The following is a 19,079-nucleotide window of genomic DNA, read 5'->3' on the forward strand; positions in this document are numbered from 1 at the left end:
GCGCGGTGCTGCAGCCGAGCCGAGCCGAGCGCGGCGCACCTGGCCCCGGGGCAGGGACGGGGCAACCTGCGGGGCGGGCCGCGGGGTCCATAGGAGCCCCCGGCCCCGCTCAGCCGGTGGAAAGGGACCGGCCTCGGACCCGGTCCCCGGGGATCCGCAGGAAACGGGTCCGGAAAGAGATCCCTGGGGGTGCAGAGGAGCAGGTCCCAAGAGAGATCTGCAGACACCCGCGAAGCGGGTCCCCGGGGAGTCCTAGACGTGGTTTACAAACACCTCGCCGCTTTCTGTCCCGTCCAAGTCGGGGTTTCCAAGCCCCTTGTGTTGCCCTCCGTCCCCGCCACCATCAATCAATCACCTACCTTGTTTGTCCTGCTCCCCTTTGGTCATCAAGGGTCTTCAGCCCGTGTGTGGTCTGGTAGGCTGTGGCTCCCGCGGAATAGTTTCCAAGATTGAGGTAATAGATCAAATGGCACTTTGTTGCTGGGGGGGTTGTGTGTGTTTGTGTTTCCCCCCCAAGGGGCGGTTGGGGGGACAAGGGAAAAGATTCGAAGGAAAAAAAAAAAGATTGAAAATTACTGAGCTCTGCTCATTTTTTTCCCTCCCCACTTTATTATTATTATTATTATTATTATTATTCCCCCAATTTTTTTTTCTCCTTAAGTTTCCAGCCCAAAGTTTCTTAAAAAACAAAAATAAAAAAAATCTCTTGGAAATAATAAATTAGAGGCTGGTTTCTCGCGATCGAGCTGAAGATCCTGTTTCAAACCCAGCTCGCCGGGAGCCTGAAGAAGTTGCGAGGCAGGCTCTGAAAGTTGGGAGATGTCTGTAGAGATGCATGAGTCTCGAGGCTCTTTGGTGATGCCTGGGCTTCCCGAGCAGCAGCAGCAAAAGCAAACCGGTAATATTTCCCAGACGTCCTGACTTTTTCTTTTCTGCTGCTGCTTTACTCCACGTTATGGGGTCGACTTGTTTTAATAGGGCGGAGGATGGGGACGGGGAAGAGGGAGGGAACTCCTGTAAGGGAGAAGCAAAAAAAAAAAAAAAAAAAAAAACCACTGCCCATTCAAACTAACTTGGCGGTAGGACCCGTTCCGCGGAGTGAATTCAATTAGCTTAATTGCAAACATTTGCAGAGAAATGCAATACACACATGTTGCCATCACCTGATTTCCTTTTTCATGTCTAGCAGTTAGGAGAGGAAAGCTTTGCTTTTTCAAATCCCTTTCACTGCAGTTGGGGGAACGGTTTTAGGTTGGGGGTTTGGGGGGGGGCCTCCTCCCCCCCACAGCTGCTTTCTACACAGGGTCAGATTGTATAAGGGAATGGCTCAATGTCCAATGGAGTTAGGCATTGACACCCCTTCTTGCCAGGAATTAACTATCCTCTTCTCTACAGCCATGATCTCTTCCAAGATTCACTTTCTGTAACGTGCAGTATGGGAAGGTTCCCACTGCAATGACTGCTGTGGTGTGGTTGCAGTTAAAATCCCAGACATCCTGTATGAAATGCAAAACTCTAGAGCTCTTGCTTCAAAGATGATACCTTTTATTAGACCAACTAAGAAATCACCCCAAAAAAATCTTTTTTTTTTCTGAGAACTTTTAAAAACAATACTTTTTTTTTGCAATTTCTTAGTTGGGCTAATAAAAAGGTATCATCTCTGAACCATTTCTTAGTTGGTTAAATAAAAGGTGTCCTCTCCAAACCAAGAGTTCTAGCGTTTTGCATTTCTTTTTTGTCTCAAATCAACACCGCTCCTAAATACGTCCCCGAGACATGCTGTATGTTACTTCAGCAGCGCAATTTTGCACAAGGACCCTCAGCCCCTACTCTCACTCTGTGCCCTGATACATTGAACCCTGCAGGTAAGCAGATATGGGTTAGCAGTATACCAGCCATCTGCTTCCAAAGTTGCGGTGGTCTGGAGCTATTATTCCCCAGGCTACCCAAGATCGTTATCTGTATACCCTCTTGCTACCTCACTATAAATCACCCCCAAATTTGGAGAACATTGCATTTTTTGGGAGAGTCCCTGCAGCTTTTTTTCAAACTGGCCACCAGATGGCACTGTTTAGGAAATAATAAAAGCTCAGACTCAAGTTTTGCTCTGACGAATCCCCAGGCTTTCAAAAGTCTCTGACTACACTAAGGAGGTGACCTGGCTGCACACAGTCTATTTATACCTATGCATTCCTGCAGTCTAAGAGTCACTGCTCTGCCTTCAGCAGCTGCAGGGAGCAGGGACATTTTAGCATTTCTTAGCGCCCTTTCTTTAGTTTTAGTGCAGCAGTTACTTTCCCAGACAGTCATGCCTACAAGCTATGTTTAAACAGGATTGTGAAAAGTGGTTATGACTCCTCACTGAGTTATCAGTGATCACCCAGTTGTTCTTGCTTCTTCACATAGGAAAAAATCCCCAACTATGTTCTAATCATGCCAGGAAACTGCTTTACATTTGATGGTAATGAAGGCTGAAGCAACGTTTATGTCTAGGTATCTAAATAGACCTTGAAGTGGCCAGACTTTTAAGAGAGCTCTGCATACATCTAAGTTCCTAAGGGAAGAGGTCAGATTTTCTTCTCAGTTGCCAGTGAGAAAAAAAGGAGCTACTGCACGCTGAGCAGTGCTGTAGCCGGGGGCAGGGGCGAGCAGGGCGACCGCCCCAGGCAATGAAGCGAAGGGGTGCCAACAGGTGCTGCCCAGCCGGAGTAGGCAGGGTGTGGGATGGAGCTGTGAGTGACTGATTTTCAGGGATGTGAGGATGGGGGGGAGGTGGCTCCTGCCACTGGGTGCAATCCCAAGCATGTGGTGGGGCATGTATCCCCCAGATCTGTGCGTAGGCTGCCACCACGGGCTTTGCCCCTGGCACCAAATTTCCTTGCCGCAGTACTGATGCTGGGCACTTCTCAAAAGATGGACACTTTATTTAGGGTTGTTGGCTGCAGCTGTGCTGGTCTAAGGACGCAGGCAGACAAGGTTCTTTGGGTAAATGCGGTATCTTTTATTAGACCAACTAAATAGTTGGAAAAACAGTTCTTTTCACGCTCTTGGGCACAACTTCTCCAGGCGTAGGGAGAGTCTGCTTGTGTTTTGTGTGCTCCCCTGGGTGGAACAGAAGCCAAAAAGCAAAATGCAGGTCTGTGAAAATGCAAATGCATGGCAGTGAGGATCAGAGGAAATGGGAGACAATAGGTGTGAGACAGGCAGGTAGGGGGAAAGGGCTTTATTTAGGTATCTGAATGCATTTGAACATCTGGCCATCCTGATATAACCATGCTTTACTGAGGCATTCTGAGGAAAATGCCCATTACCAGAAATTGGTAGCAGAGGACAGTGAGGATGCAGCCAAATACACCTGGCAGAGGGACACTCAGCACAGGATCTTTCAAGTCCCCCCACCCCCGGAAACAGACAACGAGGAGGACGTTGAGACAACTGGATTGGAAGACAGTGATGAATGAGGACAGCAGCAGTGGGTCCTCCAGCAAAAGGGACAGCAAATGAACTGAGTTTTAAACCCCGTATTCAGAGACAGGATTAAAAGACAAGGGGTTTGAGAGAGACAATGCCTTGTGGACGGGTGTGTGGGAGTGCAGTTCCATGGGTGCATATATTGTAACGGATGCACAGATACCTATGGTGGGTTAAAAAAGCAATGATCCGTGACTACAAGGTGTGTGTGTAGAGACATATTTTTACAAAAAACTTTTTGTTCAGGAAACTGCCTGTTGTTGAGAGCAGGTCTAGGGTTGTTAATGTAGACAGGACCCTGGCCACTGACACATCTAACTTTGCCCAGAGCAGGTCTAGATATCAGTGAGCTTGCTTTCACTACAGAACCTCTGCTGTTCCAGTACCTCAGCTGAGCCCCTTAATGTAGACACAGCATAGGCTGACAGAAGAGGGTTTTCTGCTGCTGCAGTCACACTCCCTCTCCAAGCAATATCAGGCCTAGTCTAATTTGTATTTTCACTGACAAAATGCCAGGCCTGCAAAAGTTGGAGTGGATCCACCCCAGGAGCTCCTCTGCAGTGGCAGAACCCTAATTTTGCCAGGAGAGCTAAACCACTTCTGTGGAATGAAGCAAGGCTTGTGCTTTGATCCAGCAGCCAGCTTGAGTAGTCACTTCGTGCTGAAGTCCTTTCAACGGCCTATGCAGCACTTCACTGGCAGCCCCCACTTCTGCAGTGGAGCCACAAAGAGCTGCAACGATGCAAACACTGGCAGCTTGCGGGTGGCAGCTGCTGTCTGCTGGCAGAGAGCAGTCAATACAGACCTGGCCTAAGCTGATAAAACCCCTTCTCTGTCAGCCAAGTTGTATCCACATCAGGGGTTTTGCTGGAACAGCTCTGCCAGAAAAACTTTCTAGTACAGACCTGACTAAGGAGAGCAACACAAGTCTGATCAAATCCACAGTATGACTCCACCTCCCACAAAAGTCTGATGTAGACAAGCTTCTTTGAGTATGCTCAGCATTTGTAGCATGGCCAGCTAGAGAGCCACAGCTTGGTTTCTGCCAAGACCGCACATCTTAAGTATGTTATAACCAAGGCTGATGAAATAATGTGAGCATGTCCTAAAACATGGATTTCCTACCATCAGGTTTTTTTTTTCTCTACACAAAGGCAAGAAGTGTTTAGGTTGTAACCCAGCTGGCTCATAACTATCTAAGTTATAAGTGTGGCTGTACTTGTAGGGATGGCCTCTGACACACACCACTAGCTGGCTTCACCTAGGAACAGTTCATGCATTTTTCCTTCACTCTAGTCCTGGAGCACATCTTGTGTAGATAACTTAAAGGTGAAGTGTAATTCCTTAGGAGTTTTGATACTAATGTTTCTTTTTATAACCACACTGGTTTTGAACTGTAATTTCTCTGCTTGTTTTCAGACTTTAAATTGTTTAGACTTGTTTTTGATAGCTTGTCATAAAGGTTTCTTATTTTAAGTCCCTTTAATGCACTTACAAATATACATGTATGAACACCATAGTATTGACTCTGGTGGACCGGGCCCATCCTGTGTTCTTTGAGCATCCTAAACTTACAATGGCTTCAGGAGAGAGGGAAAACTCTTTGTGTCTTGTTTCTATTACCAGGGCAGCAGCATTTAAATCAAATTCAAGCTTTGTTTCAACAAACAACATTGGGCTGATTGCTTTCCACAGCTAGAGCTAATGTTTCCACAGCTAGTGCTAATGTTTTCCTGATAGTCTACCAGAGCCAATAAGACAACTGAGCTAATTAGAGGATACTTGATAAAGAATTAAGTTATGGGTGTTTAATTAATGCCAATCAGCCCAGTGTCCTGGAAAATAGGCCTTGTCAACCAAAATTGATTACATTTTCTAATGAGATAAAGGGTTTGTCTGAAAAAGTAGCTGTCTAGATACTTAGATTTTTAGGTGTTGCACTTCCTACCACATACTATTTTAATTAAAACATTACCACCACATGCTATCTATAAAGCATGTGTAAAGTGGATTAAGAATAGCCTGGTTGGTAGATCTCAAAAAGTAGCTGTCAATGAAGAAACATCCCTGAATGAGATCCTTTCCAGGGTTTTTTCATGGGAATTTTTTTTAGGCCTGGTACTATGCAATATCAGGAAGTAAATATAAAAATCCCTGATGATAACATTGGCAGACAAGGTTCTTTGGGTGAATCTACAGCCTACACCACTGATGATAACATTTGCAGTTGACAACAAATATTACTGGAATGTGAAGTCAAGGCAACCCTATTGAGCAATCTGGATTATTTGGTAAATTGGTCTGATTCAAAGGCAAGGAGGACACAGCTAGAACCAAAGGATGCAGAACGGAGTATCCCAGAAAGCAGCAACTCTGACAAAATCATGTGAACATCAGCTCCAAACACTGTGCCAAAATGGACCAGTTCACAACTCACACTCATTCCTCACCAGAGCATACGAGTAGCCAGTGCTAACCAACAAGCCAGAGCAACTTATCCACCCCAGGGTGAACTGCGGAATCACACTTTTGCTCAAAAGAAAAACCTCTGGTCCATGAAGTAACACTTATGAAGTCCAACTAGCACCCTTGCAGTATTATTTATGAGCACAGGAAAGACATCCCCAGTGTTTACAGAAAACAAAAAAAGAAGTTTTGATAACATTTTCCATGAAGGGCCCCAGTGGGTACACTGAAGAGTCATTTGTGGCTTGGCAGCCCGGGTCCAAGTAGTGCTGTAAATTAGTATTTGAAGGCAAAAAACGAGGAAGTACCGAGTATGTGTGAGGTGGTGGTTTTATTTCTGTGTTGGTGAGCCTGAAACTAAAACAATGGACCTGTTTTGCATTCTGTATTTTAGAAGCATATTTTTATCTGCAAAAATGATGTGAGTGCTGGAAAATAATTGTTACACCATGGGTGCATGTACACATGCAATTAGCATGTAGCACTAAAGTCCGGCGTAGTTTGATATGCAGGAAGGAAAATGAGTTTATAAATGTCTCTTTCTGTCCTTACAGTCTATGTAACCCTGAGAACTGGTTAAATTATGCCATCGCAGTTATGTTCCACATATATTTCAATGTGTAGCAAATTCTGTTGAAGGCAATGGAGTTGCAGGGAATCAACTGCTGTAAAAGTGGAAGAATCAGGCCCATAAGGTCTGTTGAAATGCTAACTGGAAAGCCATGTGCAGATATAAAGTAAACATCGCTGGGAGCTTGAAGTTCACAAAAAATATTAAGACTGAGCACAGACTGACCCAAAATAGCTGAGATTGTTTTCATAGAAGCATAGGGTTGGAAGGGACTGCAAAAAGGTCATTTAGTCCAACCTACATAGAGGTAGAACTTGCTGTTCCTAAATTATCCCAGACAGATGCCAACTTACTCATGAAAACTTCTGGTGAAGGAAATCCCATAGTTGCCCTACCCAGCTTTTTCCTTCGCCATATCTTTCTTTCATGTAGGAAGTTTTCCCTCAGATTTAATTTAAGTTTGTTTGGATGTAGTTTAAACCCATTGTCTCGGTGGCAAGAGAGAACTATTTTTCTCCATTGGCCTTATGGCAGCCTCTCAAGTATTTGAAAACTGTTACCATGGCCCCTTATAACACCTTCTCTCCAAACTAAATATACCTAGTTCCTTTTTTTTCATCTATATACCATCCCAAGCCCTGTATCTTCTTTGTTACTCCCTTCCTGCTCCTCTCCAGTTTCTCTACATCCTTCTTGAAATGTAACTTCCCAAACCAGACCCAAGGGGCACCTATACATGTGATTGAACTCTGCTCTGATGCCTGCTAATTAACGCATGTTGGAGCAGACTTGATTAAACAAGTCTGTTGTGAGTCTGCTGGAGAATGCTAATTAGCAGACTCCAACAGCCTCCACATCATGTGTATCCAATGCCCCCACAGTTCAAAATGGCAGTGGGGCACTTTAACTAAAACTCATTGAACGTGCTTTAATTAGTGACCCCATGGCCATTTTGAAGCATGGGATGCTGAATACATGTGACACCGTGGGTGTTTTAATTAGAGCTGCTCTCAGAGCCGATTTTATTAAAGCACCGTTCCCCTCCCCGCCCCAACATGTATATAGATGCCCAAGTACTGAGGTCTAGCCAGTCCAGCAATATTCAAATCCACTGCATTTCCCTTATCTACCAAAACACTTACCAGTTTTATTGTAGACAGAGTCAGATAAGATGCTGCTGATGCTCTGGGCATTTACATGTAAAGTGTTTATAATAGAAGCTTTATAGGATTTGAAGGAAACGATCTATCTTTAAAAGCTAAGCATACTTGAAAAGTTGTAGCTTTCCAACAATTTTTCAAGGAAGTGCATATATCCAAGCTCTGTATTGGCTGTGTTATATGGCAAAATGACACAAAAGTAGGTAACAGCCTTCTGGTTTATGCTACAAATGGGGATGTTTGCATTTTTAATAGAAAACAAAATAATGCTAATAATGATATCTGAGCTCCATAAAGGCAGGGGTCTCAATGCTTGCTAGTTAGAGCTTGGCTTGCTGAGGGCGGGAGGCCATTCATAGTTGAAGAACACCTGCTTTAGGACTTGCTCACTCCAAACATATGTTGGAGTCTAAGTTTAGGAAGCTCCAGATAACACAGATCAACATCACTATACGCCATCTTTCATATGAGCATTTTTTTTGTTTCTCTTGAACATTTTTGAACAGAGAAGTTTTATGAAAGATGGGATATGTTTGAGTCAGTATGTTTTAATGTTTATTATAAACACTACAAGCAGTAATAGGTAACTGTAAGAGGTAAATATTGTCCTTAGGGAAAGACATGGGCCTGAAAATAAGGAAATTAAAGGAGACAGGGTACTTCAGCATTTTAGTTAAAAACCATTACACAAGAGTTCTGGGTGTGATTATCTTTCATAAAATGAGTATTGGTAGGAAAATTATCAGAAACCGGGAACACTCCTTATCTTCTTGATAGAAAAGATACATATGTCATGAACGTATGTATCTCCCCTCTCTGCAGACACCCTGCAGACATTGTGCAAATTCTCCATAGATTAGTACTATCTCTGCTCATGATTAATACAATTGTATGTCAGTCATCTGTCAGAAATTCACTAAGCTCTCCGGCTGCAACGATGACGCACAAAGCCAAAGGTACCAACCCTGATTTGCAGATATGTGGCTGAGTGGGCAGTGCTGGAAGATAGAAGAGGGTCATTTTTTTTCCCCTAATGCGAGTGCATGTGAAAAGCAAACTGCTGACTCAGTATCAATCTGAAAATTCTCTGTAGCATTTCAAGCTCTAGCTACACTGAGCAGAACCATTCTTGCTGGATTTCTGCCAATCTACTACGGTGAAGAATAATGTTACACTGCCACAGAGTTCTGCCCATGCATAATACAGTTTGATCTTGCCGTTATAGATAGGACTAAGCCCTGTTCTAACTGCATTATGGAATTAAGTTACAGGCCTCTGAAGATCAAGAGCAGGGGACCCATGTCCAGGTGGGGCTTCGTGTCCAGTAATTCTCTCTCTCATAGTAAAAGAAATGAATGAAAGTTATACTAGGTTTCTATAAAACTCTGATTCCCTGGAGAAACCACTGTCCATTTCCAGGAGTGCTGGGCCTGTTTGTCAGGAAAGTGCATTTCAGGGCCATTACTCTGATTGCTTTTCTTCAAGCCACAATCTGAGCAGAACAGAGCGCAGCTTCTCCCAGGGCACCAACATACGTGCCCAGCGCCTGCTCCAGCTCGTTCTAATGATAACACGTCAGAACAGACTTCGTTCATTGAGTCTGCTGGACCATGCTGATTAGCATGCTCCAGCAACCTCAGCATCACATGTATTCATCATTTCCCTACTTTGAAATGGTGGTGGGGGCAATTTAAATAAAGCTCACTTGACGAGCTTTAACTAAAGCATCCCTGCCACCATTTTGAAGTGCAGGACACTGAATACACAAGATGTGGGCACTTTAGTTACAGCAGGTCCTGAGACCCACCCTAATGAAAGTCCCCCCTCCTTGCCCCAACATTTTTACTACTTCCTCAGAAACTGCAGCACTGTTTCCCTGGGAGTTTTGCCTCCTAAAGCTTCAGAGGGCTGGAAGCTAATCAGCACACCCTTTCTTCAGTGCTGTGAGCATTTATGAACAAGTACCTTTCCCATTGTACTTTCCCACACAGACAACCAGAGGTAATTTTGGTTTGAATGCTCATTGTTATTAGCAAGTTATTATTATTAACCCAGAAATGAAGATAACAGAGCAAAATTAAATGTTCTCCTCAACTGAGGCTTCTCCTTGAGTCCCTCTCACTTCAGATTACCCAGCCTCAAAATCTTTTATTCCTGGGTGAGATAAAGGAGCACATATTTCATTGACTTCACACAGGCCAGCCAAAGCAATGGCTCTTAACAGTATTTCAAGCAAACATTGTCACCCTGCTACTGTATAGCTAAATATTTGGGCCTTCAGAAAAGCTGGTGCAAAGTTATATAAATCATGCCTCTCTGCAGTAGCTAGGCCCAGTGGTTACAGGGGAAGTGTGTGGGATTTTGTCACAGCAGTGGTACAGCTGCCCATCACTCATGGGCTTCTTTGATTCTTGCTGTGATGGATCCTGGCTTTTGAGGTGAGGCGATCAATTAGTGCACACTCCACACACCCGTCTTCCCTACTGTCTTGTCACTGCCAAGGCACAGCAGCTCCAACTAAGTTTAATCCAAATGGTGTTGAGATGATTCGTGCCTGGCATCTGGGAGGATTTGTGCCTGGTTATGTATTTCTGTAGGCATCCTGGCAATGCCAATAGATGCCCCCAGCTCCAAATTTATCTGGTGCACACAGCGTCTCCAAGACGAATGGCTTGATTCTTCACTACCTTTACCATATGACCTAATTTTCACTGGTTCAAATTGTGAATCACAATAGCACTGGTCTACCACTTGTCCTGCCCTGGTTGAAATGACTACATGAAGCACAAGGCAAAGGAGAACCTGTGGTAGATGTATATGTACAAAGGAATTGTGTCTGGAAAAGGTTAAATGAAGCCAATGTAACGTTTGTGTATGTAGTTATTCTTTTTCAAACTCTCTAAACCAGGGGTGACCAGCTTGCAGCACATGTGCTGTAAGTGGCATGGGCAGCCTCTGTGTGTGGCATGTGGCAGACCGGGAAGGGGACAGGCAGCAGAGTGGCAGATAGGGCAGGGAGCAGAAAATAGAACGGCAGATCAGTCAGAAAGCACAGAGCAGAAAGCAAAGCAGCAGATTGGGCAGGGAAAGAGGATCAGACTGGCACTCAGGGAGGGTGAGAGGCAAATTTGTGGCATGCCTACCAAAAAGGTTGGTCCTCATTGCTCTGAAATGTCAATTTGTGCTATTATAAATTGGGGAGATCAAAACTAATAACCTGGCAAAATGGAGAGGGGTAAATCAATAAATGCATTTTATTAAGCAAAACATTTTTTTTAAAGAAAAACAAAATAGACAAGAATCACTGAAGCAAATTTGTGCCTTCATTAATGAAATACACATTTTTACTTATGCTAGACTTGATGGCTTACTTTAGTAGTGATTTACTGCTGATTAATAATAGTACTGGCCTGTTAAAGCTTCTTCTTTGTAGGTCCTCTTGTTATTTTTGAACACCCACATTTAATAGGGGGTACCCACATCTTTTCCAAGAGTGCATCAGTCTTCTTTCCTGAAGCAGCTTGGTTGCTGTGTGTCCCACCTGAACCAGCCACAGCAGGAAGGCAGCTTATTTGCCTACTAAAATTAATGTTGTCTTGTGGAGGGATCTTGAGCTTACTTAAGAAAAAGAAAAAGACAAATACCAGTAACAAAAAGGAAAAGTGAGTTTCTTGCAGTTTACTGTGTAAATGACTTTCAGCTGAGACTTCAATCGAGGTTTCTGTCTGCTAAAAACCTTACAGCCCCCTTCATCAGAATAAAGACTGCTGTACAGTCCCCGTAGACAACACTCTCCAGTAGTAAGTATGCTGTCTTTCACTTGTCTATCTGGCTTTTGTGTTGCCATGCCAGAGACTATTGCTTTTGAGTGATTGGTGTTGTGCTACTCATACAGAGAGTTAAACAGCTGCAGTTGCCATAAAGCTGCCATAGTCTATTTCTATACCATCCTTCCTGCATCTCCTGGCAGAAGGGGTGAGAGATATTCTGATACAGGTGAAGAATCACTATATTTCAGTGATCCTCAGCTGGCAAATGAATCCTCAGCTGGGAGATAGGAGCTCCTAGGCGGTTGGCATAAGCTACAGTAACCATTAGCTCAGAGCTTTTCTTAGGTTTGAAGATCCATTATCAACTCCCCTTGTGCTTATCTACATTGTTCACAGCATTCTGCGCTGCTTGGCAAGAGGAGCTGTTGTGTCCATGGAGATATTAAAGGGATCTGCAAAACTAACAGAGTGGGAGGCTTGGCCTATCCTAAGTTATTTGAAGTTCATTAATAATTCAAGTTAGAATTTGTGAACTTTTCTAACACGCTCATTTAAACCCAAGCATTTTCCAAAGGTCAGTCTAATTAAAACAAATAAATCAACAACATCCTATTCTAGCTAGACAAAAACCTGTACCATGTGCTTAGAGAACAGAAAAAGCCCTCATTTCACTCCCTCTGTCTGTTAAATCTACTGCAGACTAGGGGCCGCTCTAAATACAAAAGACTCACAGTACTTGTTCAACATGACTTTGCTTCCCTCTCTCTGCTCTCCTTGTTATATGCTCTTTGCATTTGTTTTTCCTCCTGCTCTATTGTTTGTATTCCCCTCCCCCCCATTTTTTACATTGCCTGCTTCTTCCCCATGATTATTTTCAGAGTTGCAAAATGCCAAGTAGATGATGTTTGAATTCAGACCCTCACCCCCTCAGTGTTCGGATGGTGAGGCAAAAAAACCAACCCAACCCCCAAAAAACAAAGAACAAAACCTCTTTCCATTGAGTACAGCCCACTGGTAGCAGTAACATCTTACAAATCAACAAAGGCAAAAATGGAGCAACCAAAGTGATACAGACCCAGAGGCAGCATTAATTCAGTCCTTGTCTCCATAGAATATATTAGGATTTTTCCCATGTTGGTCTAGCAGGAATGTGACTCTACCAGTTCTGACACTTGGAAGAGCTAGTGTACAAAAAAGACTGTGGGCCTGGACTGTTAAGAGCTCCTCTGAGCCAGAGACTGAAACATGGTTAAAACAGCGCCGACCAGTATTCATACGAGTGCTCATTATAGCTAACACGAGTGACATTCAACACTGAGAGGAACGAGGCTTAGCATACGTTGTCCTTTTTTCTAGCACAAGGTAGTTTCCATGCACACAGGAATGAGGAGATAGTGCAGGGGTTTTTCTTTTTCACACTGGGTCATACAGGTAATGACAAACATTTCTTTCTTCTTCTCTGGTTCAGTTAATTGACTTCTGGTTTCTTTTTCCCGGCTCTGTAGCATTTCCCCCTGCCCACTGTCAGGGAGAAAAGAAACTGCTGAAACCTGAGCTGTGTATCTGGCTAGAGAAGATGAGGGATGAGAGGATGTGGTGGTAATTGAACCCTCCCCCATATTATTCATGCAAGGGAATTATCCTTTGAACAGCACTTCAGCCTGGGAGCCTTTCAAAGTTCAAAGCACAACCGAGTTGGTGTCACTTTGGTGTCTTAATCTAATCACAGCATCCCCTCCCTCCCCTCCCCCCTTGATTAAAAAATCCACTTGGGAGATGGCAAATACCTTTCCCTCTATTTTTCTCAGAGAAACTATTTTAGTTATTTCTTCATTTTCCTCCATACAAATGTTTAATTGGAGAATTTAAGCTGAATTGTATAATTGTTCTGCATATTGGATCCAAACCTTAGACATTATCATGAACGTTGCCATGTAAAGTGACCAAACCCAGAAATAACTCTATGAAAACATTATTAGTTCCAGAAGGATATGTGGGGAATATGCTCCCACCAGCTCTGGGTTTAGTTTGGTTTGATCTCCTTCACGCTGACCCCTAGTCAACATCAGAGATTTGGGGCAGGGACTTCCACCATCACTGCTGAGGTTTTTGAAAATCCTTTTTCCAAAACACAGCTTTTAGCATGATTCAAGAACATGATCATAGCTATGCTGTCATGCAAACTAGCTCTCCCCACCTTCAATACATAATTATTTTTTAAGCTTGCCAGTAGACAACTGGTGCTATCACAAGGTCCCTTTTTGATCACGTAGGTTTGTTTTATATAGCACCATAAAAGCAGAGCACTTAAGGTAGGGTCACTGAGAGCACTGCCTCCCCCTTGCAAACAGTCATAAGTTATCAAGAATTATCTTCAAGCTAGTTTGATTATTTTCTCTCTTTAGTCCTAGGGGGGAGAGATTCCTGAAAATCCATTCTGGCTGGTTAGAAACCTTTTTTTCATACGCCAGTGAGCTCATACCACAAGACATCAGGCCAAGAGCCTTGGTGGTATAAGTATTGCAGCACAGAACCCCTAAGCATCCTGGAGCCTGTATGATCCTCACTCCCAAGTTACATACCAGGCTCCTTATATAATACATGGAGAAACATAGGTGTATATAGGGTGATATCTATAAAAAACAGTTGAATTAAGATGCTTAAATTAGGAATGAAATGCAGAGGAAGGGGTTTGGTTTTTGCTCCCAGCCTGGTTTGCTTGTTCAGAGAGGTGTCTGTCTGCCTGACTGGATTCTGGACTGTGAATGCACGTTGAAAGCAAAGTACCAAACTGACTTGGGTACCTAAAATGGTGTTCCTACTCACAGGGACAGCAATAGTCCAGAGTGATTAGTGACTGATTATTTAGTGCACTCACCAGAACTGAAGATTCAAGTCTCTTCTCTCTGCATTATTTATCATCATTCCTCTCCCTGAATTGCAACCTTGTGGTGGTGGAGAGGCTTGTGTGTCCCGATGATCCTGACGGCGATGCTGTCTGGAATTTTTTCTGGAAGGGTCTCTCATGGCAGCAAGTTCAAAAGTGAGGTTCCAAACAAATAGCAACCCAACTCAAATAACTAGGGTTGGTGGAAGTCTTTAGCCCTGGTTCAGCAATCCACCTAGGAGGAGGATACTCCTAAACTAACCCTGCAGCCTGGAGATCTCTCTGCTGCCATCCTAATTTGCCAGGCCATGGCACAGGAGTTTCTGGCTTAAAAAGTGGGGCCAGTCAGCACAAACTTCACTCCACTTTGAAGCTTCGTGCACAGGCAGGAAGGAAACAAGTCCCTCAAGTCCTGCAATGCTGGGAGTGGGGCAAAAACAGCAGGTATAAGATGATACTGGAAGCCACAGTCTCAATCCTACATGCAGGCGGCTCAGGAGTATGGGTTGTACCAATGATTTTTTTTTATTTTTTTGTTTTTTTTTGTTTTTTTTTTTGCACCGGTCCTGGAAGCACTGCAATACCAGGTCAATGCATGGAGTGGACGGAGCACGCTCCAGTTCCACCAACCATTACCAAAAAGAATCTGCTCAATATAAACCTCCTGTGGAGGACATATCAGCGGGCCAAAAGCCCCACATGAGCGGAATGCGGGGAGAGGCTGCAGGGCCCGCTAGAGACGACATCATCACCCGGCAGCACCCTGAGTGCCCGAGCAGCCTTTCTGAAGGATAGCACTGCTCACTCCTAAATAGGAGAAGGGCCTAGAAAAGGTGGCCTAAAGAAACACTCATCTCCTTACCACCTAACTGGTTTGCCGTGGTCAGTGGGCATCTTCAAAGTGGCCAAATTACAATGAAAAAGAAAACAAAAACTTTAACCCCCACTTCAAAAGGCAGGAAGAAAAGAAAACCTCTACGTCTTGCTTTCTGGAATACCTGTACAATGCTGGACCCTGAAGATAGTAGCTGCCCTCAGCAATGCTCAGCCTTGGTTACACTTGAGCCAGCTAGGCTAGACATTCACAGCAGCCCTGAGTTAGGGTGCCTCCCAGAACGAGGCAGCCTAATAGACCACAGTGCTGGTTACACCATCTGCTGGTCAGGTAAATTGCAGATGGAGAAGCGCCCCACAGGTATTGGCTTCATGATAGGGAACTCCACTGCTTCCAGGCTACAAAGCTTACCAGTCAGTCTTTCTGATCACATCATGTCTCTATGCCTTCCTTTGCATGACCAGCAGCATGCCACCATTATCAGTGTGTACGCTCCAACGCTTCTGGCAGACACAGTTGAGAAACTTAAATTCTATACTGATCTCCACAATCTCATCCAGAAAATACCACCCAAAGATAGGATCATCATTATGGGCAGTCTTAACACAAGGGCTGGTGGTGACTATCTAGCATGGAAAGGCGTGCTTGGAAAACATGGATTGGGAAACTATAATGACAATGGATGCTTGCTTCTGGAATTCTGTGCAGAAACGCAGATGGCAATAACCTCCACGCAGTTCCAGCAGAAAAACCATTATAAGGCCACTTGGATGCATCCCCACTCCACACATTGGCACCCGATAGATCACATCTTGGTGCATCAGCGTGACCTTGAGAATGTCCTAAACACTAGAGTCATGCCTAGTGCTGACTGCTATACTGACCACCAACCCATTTGCTCAAAGCTGTCTTTCCACTTCAAGCCTCAGCCCAAGCACAGAAGCAATCCCCCAAAAGGAATTTCATGTTTTCAAGCTGCAAAATCAATCTTGCCAACAAAAATTTCAAACAACACTTCAGTCAAAGCTTGAAAGCCAAGCTCATGCTGCAGACACCTCACCCAATGGACTCTGAGAGCTCATCAAGTCAGTAGTCTTGGAGACCACCAAGGACATCTTTGGGTTCAGTACTAAGAGAAACCAAGACTGGTTTCATGAAAATGACATAGGTATCCAAGCCCTGCTTCATTGGCAATGCATAGAGAGTGCACATGCAGAATCAATCAGCTGTGAAACCAGAAGTGGAGGTGGAAGTGCACTTCCAGTTTTGCCACTGGTAGCTCTGAGCTTGGCAACTGGCTACTGAGGGAACCCCTCCTCCCCCCAGTTGGCAATCTGGTGCCCCCCTAGATTTGGAGGTACCAGTTGCCCATGCCCTGCTCACAAAAAAAAAGACCACTCATCAAGCCCTTCTAGTATAGCCTACAACCAAGAGAGAAAGGTGGTTTACTGCCAGGCATGTAACACCCTTCAGTGGAAACTGTGTGACATCCAAAACAAATGGTGGACTAATCTTGTAGAAGGAATGCAACTATATGCTGATAATGGAGACATCAGAAGCTGTTATGAAGCACTAAAATCTGCCTATGGCCCCAGCTTCCTGATCCAAAGCCCACTGAGGAGCTCTGGACAGCTGGACCCTACACATTGACAAAGACTCTGTCATGGACCAATGGTCTGAGCACTTTCAAACACTTTAGTGCTGAACGCATAGTACATGAGTCTGCCACCAACTGAGTCAAGCAACTGCCTGTTAAGGAGGAACTAGATATGCATCCTGCACTGGAAGAAAATTTCACCGCTACTGAAAAGATGAAAAGCAACAAAGCCCCTGGGATTGATGGAATTCCATCTGAATGTAGCAGGCTCACCTTTCAGAGCTTGGGTTGAGTCCCAGGCTTGAGAGCCTGCTGTTTTCATTGGTGGAGCCCATCCACCAATCAGGAAGCAGCGGGAGAAATAAAGCCATTTGCCCCTTCCTGATGGGAGGGGGAGAAGAGCTCCCCTGGACCTGATTGAAGACTGTAAACTGTCAGGTCTGGAAGACTTCAGGGGGCGGAAGCCTGGAGTTTATAAAAGGAGCTGCATGCCCAGCACAACTGGCAGACGCAGCAAGGGATTCAAGAAGAGTGGAGCCAAGAAAAGCTGGGGAGCTCTCTCCCAGCGGGCAACAGGCTGAAGGTTCCTGAAGCTGCTACTGCAGGAGCAGCCCTAGGAGTGGTGCAAGACTGCTCGGGCTGTTGACGGCACACAGGGATGGTGCATGGAGATCTGGCCCTGGTAGTGGTATGAGACTGCTTAGGCCCATCACGGTGCGCAGTTCAGTGCACGGAGCCCAGCCTTTGGGAGCCGTAAGCAGTTGCTTGAACCTGCAACCCCAGCAGGGCCAGTGAACCACACAGTATGTGGGGCAACACACAGGGCAAAGGCCTTGGGCCTGCAGTGAGGCAGCTCAGGCCCCATCTTCCAGCAAGTGGCCAGGTCCCACGGTGCACAGGGCAGTGCACAGGCCTGAGCCTTGGGAGCCAGGAAGCAGCAGAGGCTGCTTGGGTTAACCACCTAGTGTGAGGACAGCTGGCCAGAGCCTGAAGGGCCTGGCCTGTGCTAAGAGAGCCCTCAGTGCTGAGCCAGGGTGTGGGGAAATAGTAGTCCTGCAGCGTGGAGCCCAGCACCCAGAAGCCAACAGCTGAGAGGACCTGAGCCCTCGGTGCCCAGAGCACGGCACAGGGTGGGGAGGAGCCCAGCAACACAGAAGAGGCCCAGAGAGGCGCTCCAGCAGAGGAGACCCCATAAAGCTGTGCCCTAACCACCGCCACCTGAGGGAGCCTGAGTCATTAGGTCCTTGGGTCCAACAGGGGAAAGACATTTGGGATGGGCTAACCTAGAGAAGGGGCTGGGTGAGCAGCCCCCTGCCTAGTCAAGGCCCTAAGGGGAGGGGCCCCTGGTGCTTCCTGGACACCCCCCAAGGGATCCCATTGGAAGGAGAACTATCTCTTGCCATGGGTCAGGGACTATATTAAGGGATAGATGTTATTAAGATTGTTCATGGTTGCACCTTATACTTTGTAATTGAAATGTTGCATTGTGATGTTGTAAACAGTGTTATTTAGGGTTTGACCTTGGTTATTGGTTAGTGTTCACTGTGTAAATATATGTATATGGTATTTAGTTTCATGTTTATGTATATTATAACTTAATAACTTGTATATAGTTAAGAACTTTGGGCTTGGGCTAACTCTATAGAGGAAAGAGGGATCTGCTCAAAATTCTGGCATCCCTCTCACAGCACCCCCTCCTGCCTACCCATCCCATTCAATTGAGAATAGGGCACACCCATGGGTGTACCCAGGTTATGTGAAGCTCTGAAATATGGCAGTTCTGCCTTATACTCCAAGCTCCATGAACTCTTTATAGCTGCTGGGAGCAGGGGAAAATTCCACAAGATCTGCATGATGCTGTAATGGTCACCCTCTACAAAAATAAAGGTGACAAGTCAGACTGTTCCAACTACCAAGGGATCACCCTTCTGTCCATTGCCAGGGAGATTCTAGCTAGAATCCTTCCCAGCAGGCTGGTGCCTGCCATAGCAGATGGGGTCCTCCCAGAGAGCCAACGTGGCTTCAGATCAAACAGAGGCATGATAGATATGGTATTTTTGCTCAGATAAATACAGGAAAAGTGCCGGAAGAAGAATAAGGGGCTGTACATCACTTTTACTAAGGCATTTGATACCATAAAGTGAAATGGCCTCTGGAAGATTATCAAGATGCTTGGATGCCCACCTAGAGGGCTATAGGTTGTTTAGAAGAGATAGGAAGGGGAAAAAAGGTGGGGGGGTTGTGCTCTATATTAGGGAACAGTATACCAGTTCTACCTTCCAAATGGGACCAGAGGAAGGCTTAACTGAGACCCTCTGGGTC

General features: G+C 45.1%; 1 protein-coding gene across 1 annotated transcript in view; it reads right to left on the reverse strand.

Annotated features, from left to right (window-relative positions):
- Nucleotides 1-498, reverse strand: part of HAS2 (hyaluronan synthase 2) — a 26,059-nt gene extending 25,561 nt beyond the window's left edge. Inside the window, exon 1 of the mRNA XM_019552383.1 lies at nt 360-498. The gene's annotated coding sequence lies outside the window, so the exon portion shown is untranslated. The remainder of the gene's footprint in view (nt 1-359) is intronic.
- Between the last annotated feature and the right edge of the window lie 18,581 nt (nt 499-19,079).

The sequence above is a fragment of the Crocodylus porosus genome, unplaced genomic scaffold, assembly GCF_001723895.1.
Source record: "Crocodylus porosus isolate Cpor-Errol unplaced genomic scaffold, CroPor_comp1, whole genome shotgun sequence".
In the NCBI taxonomy this organism is placed as follows: domain Eukaryota; kingdom Metazoa; phylum Chordata; order Crocodylia; family Crocodylidae; genus Crocodylus; species Crocodylus porosus.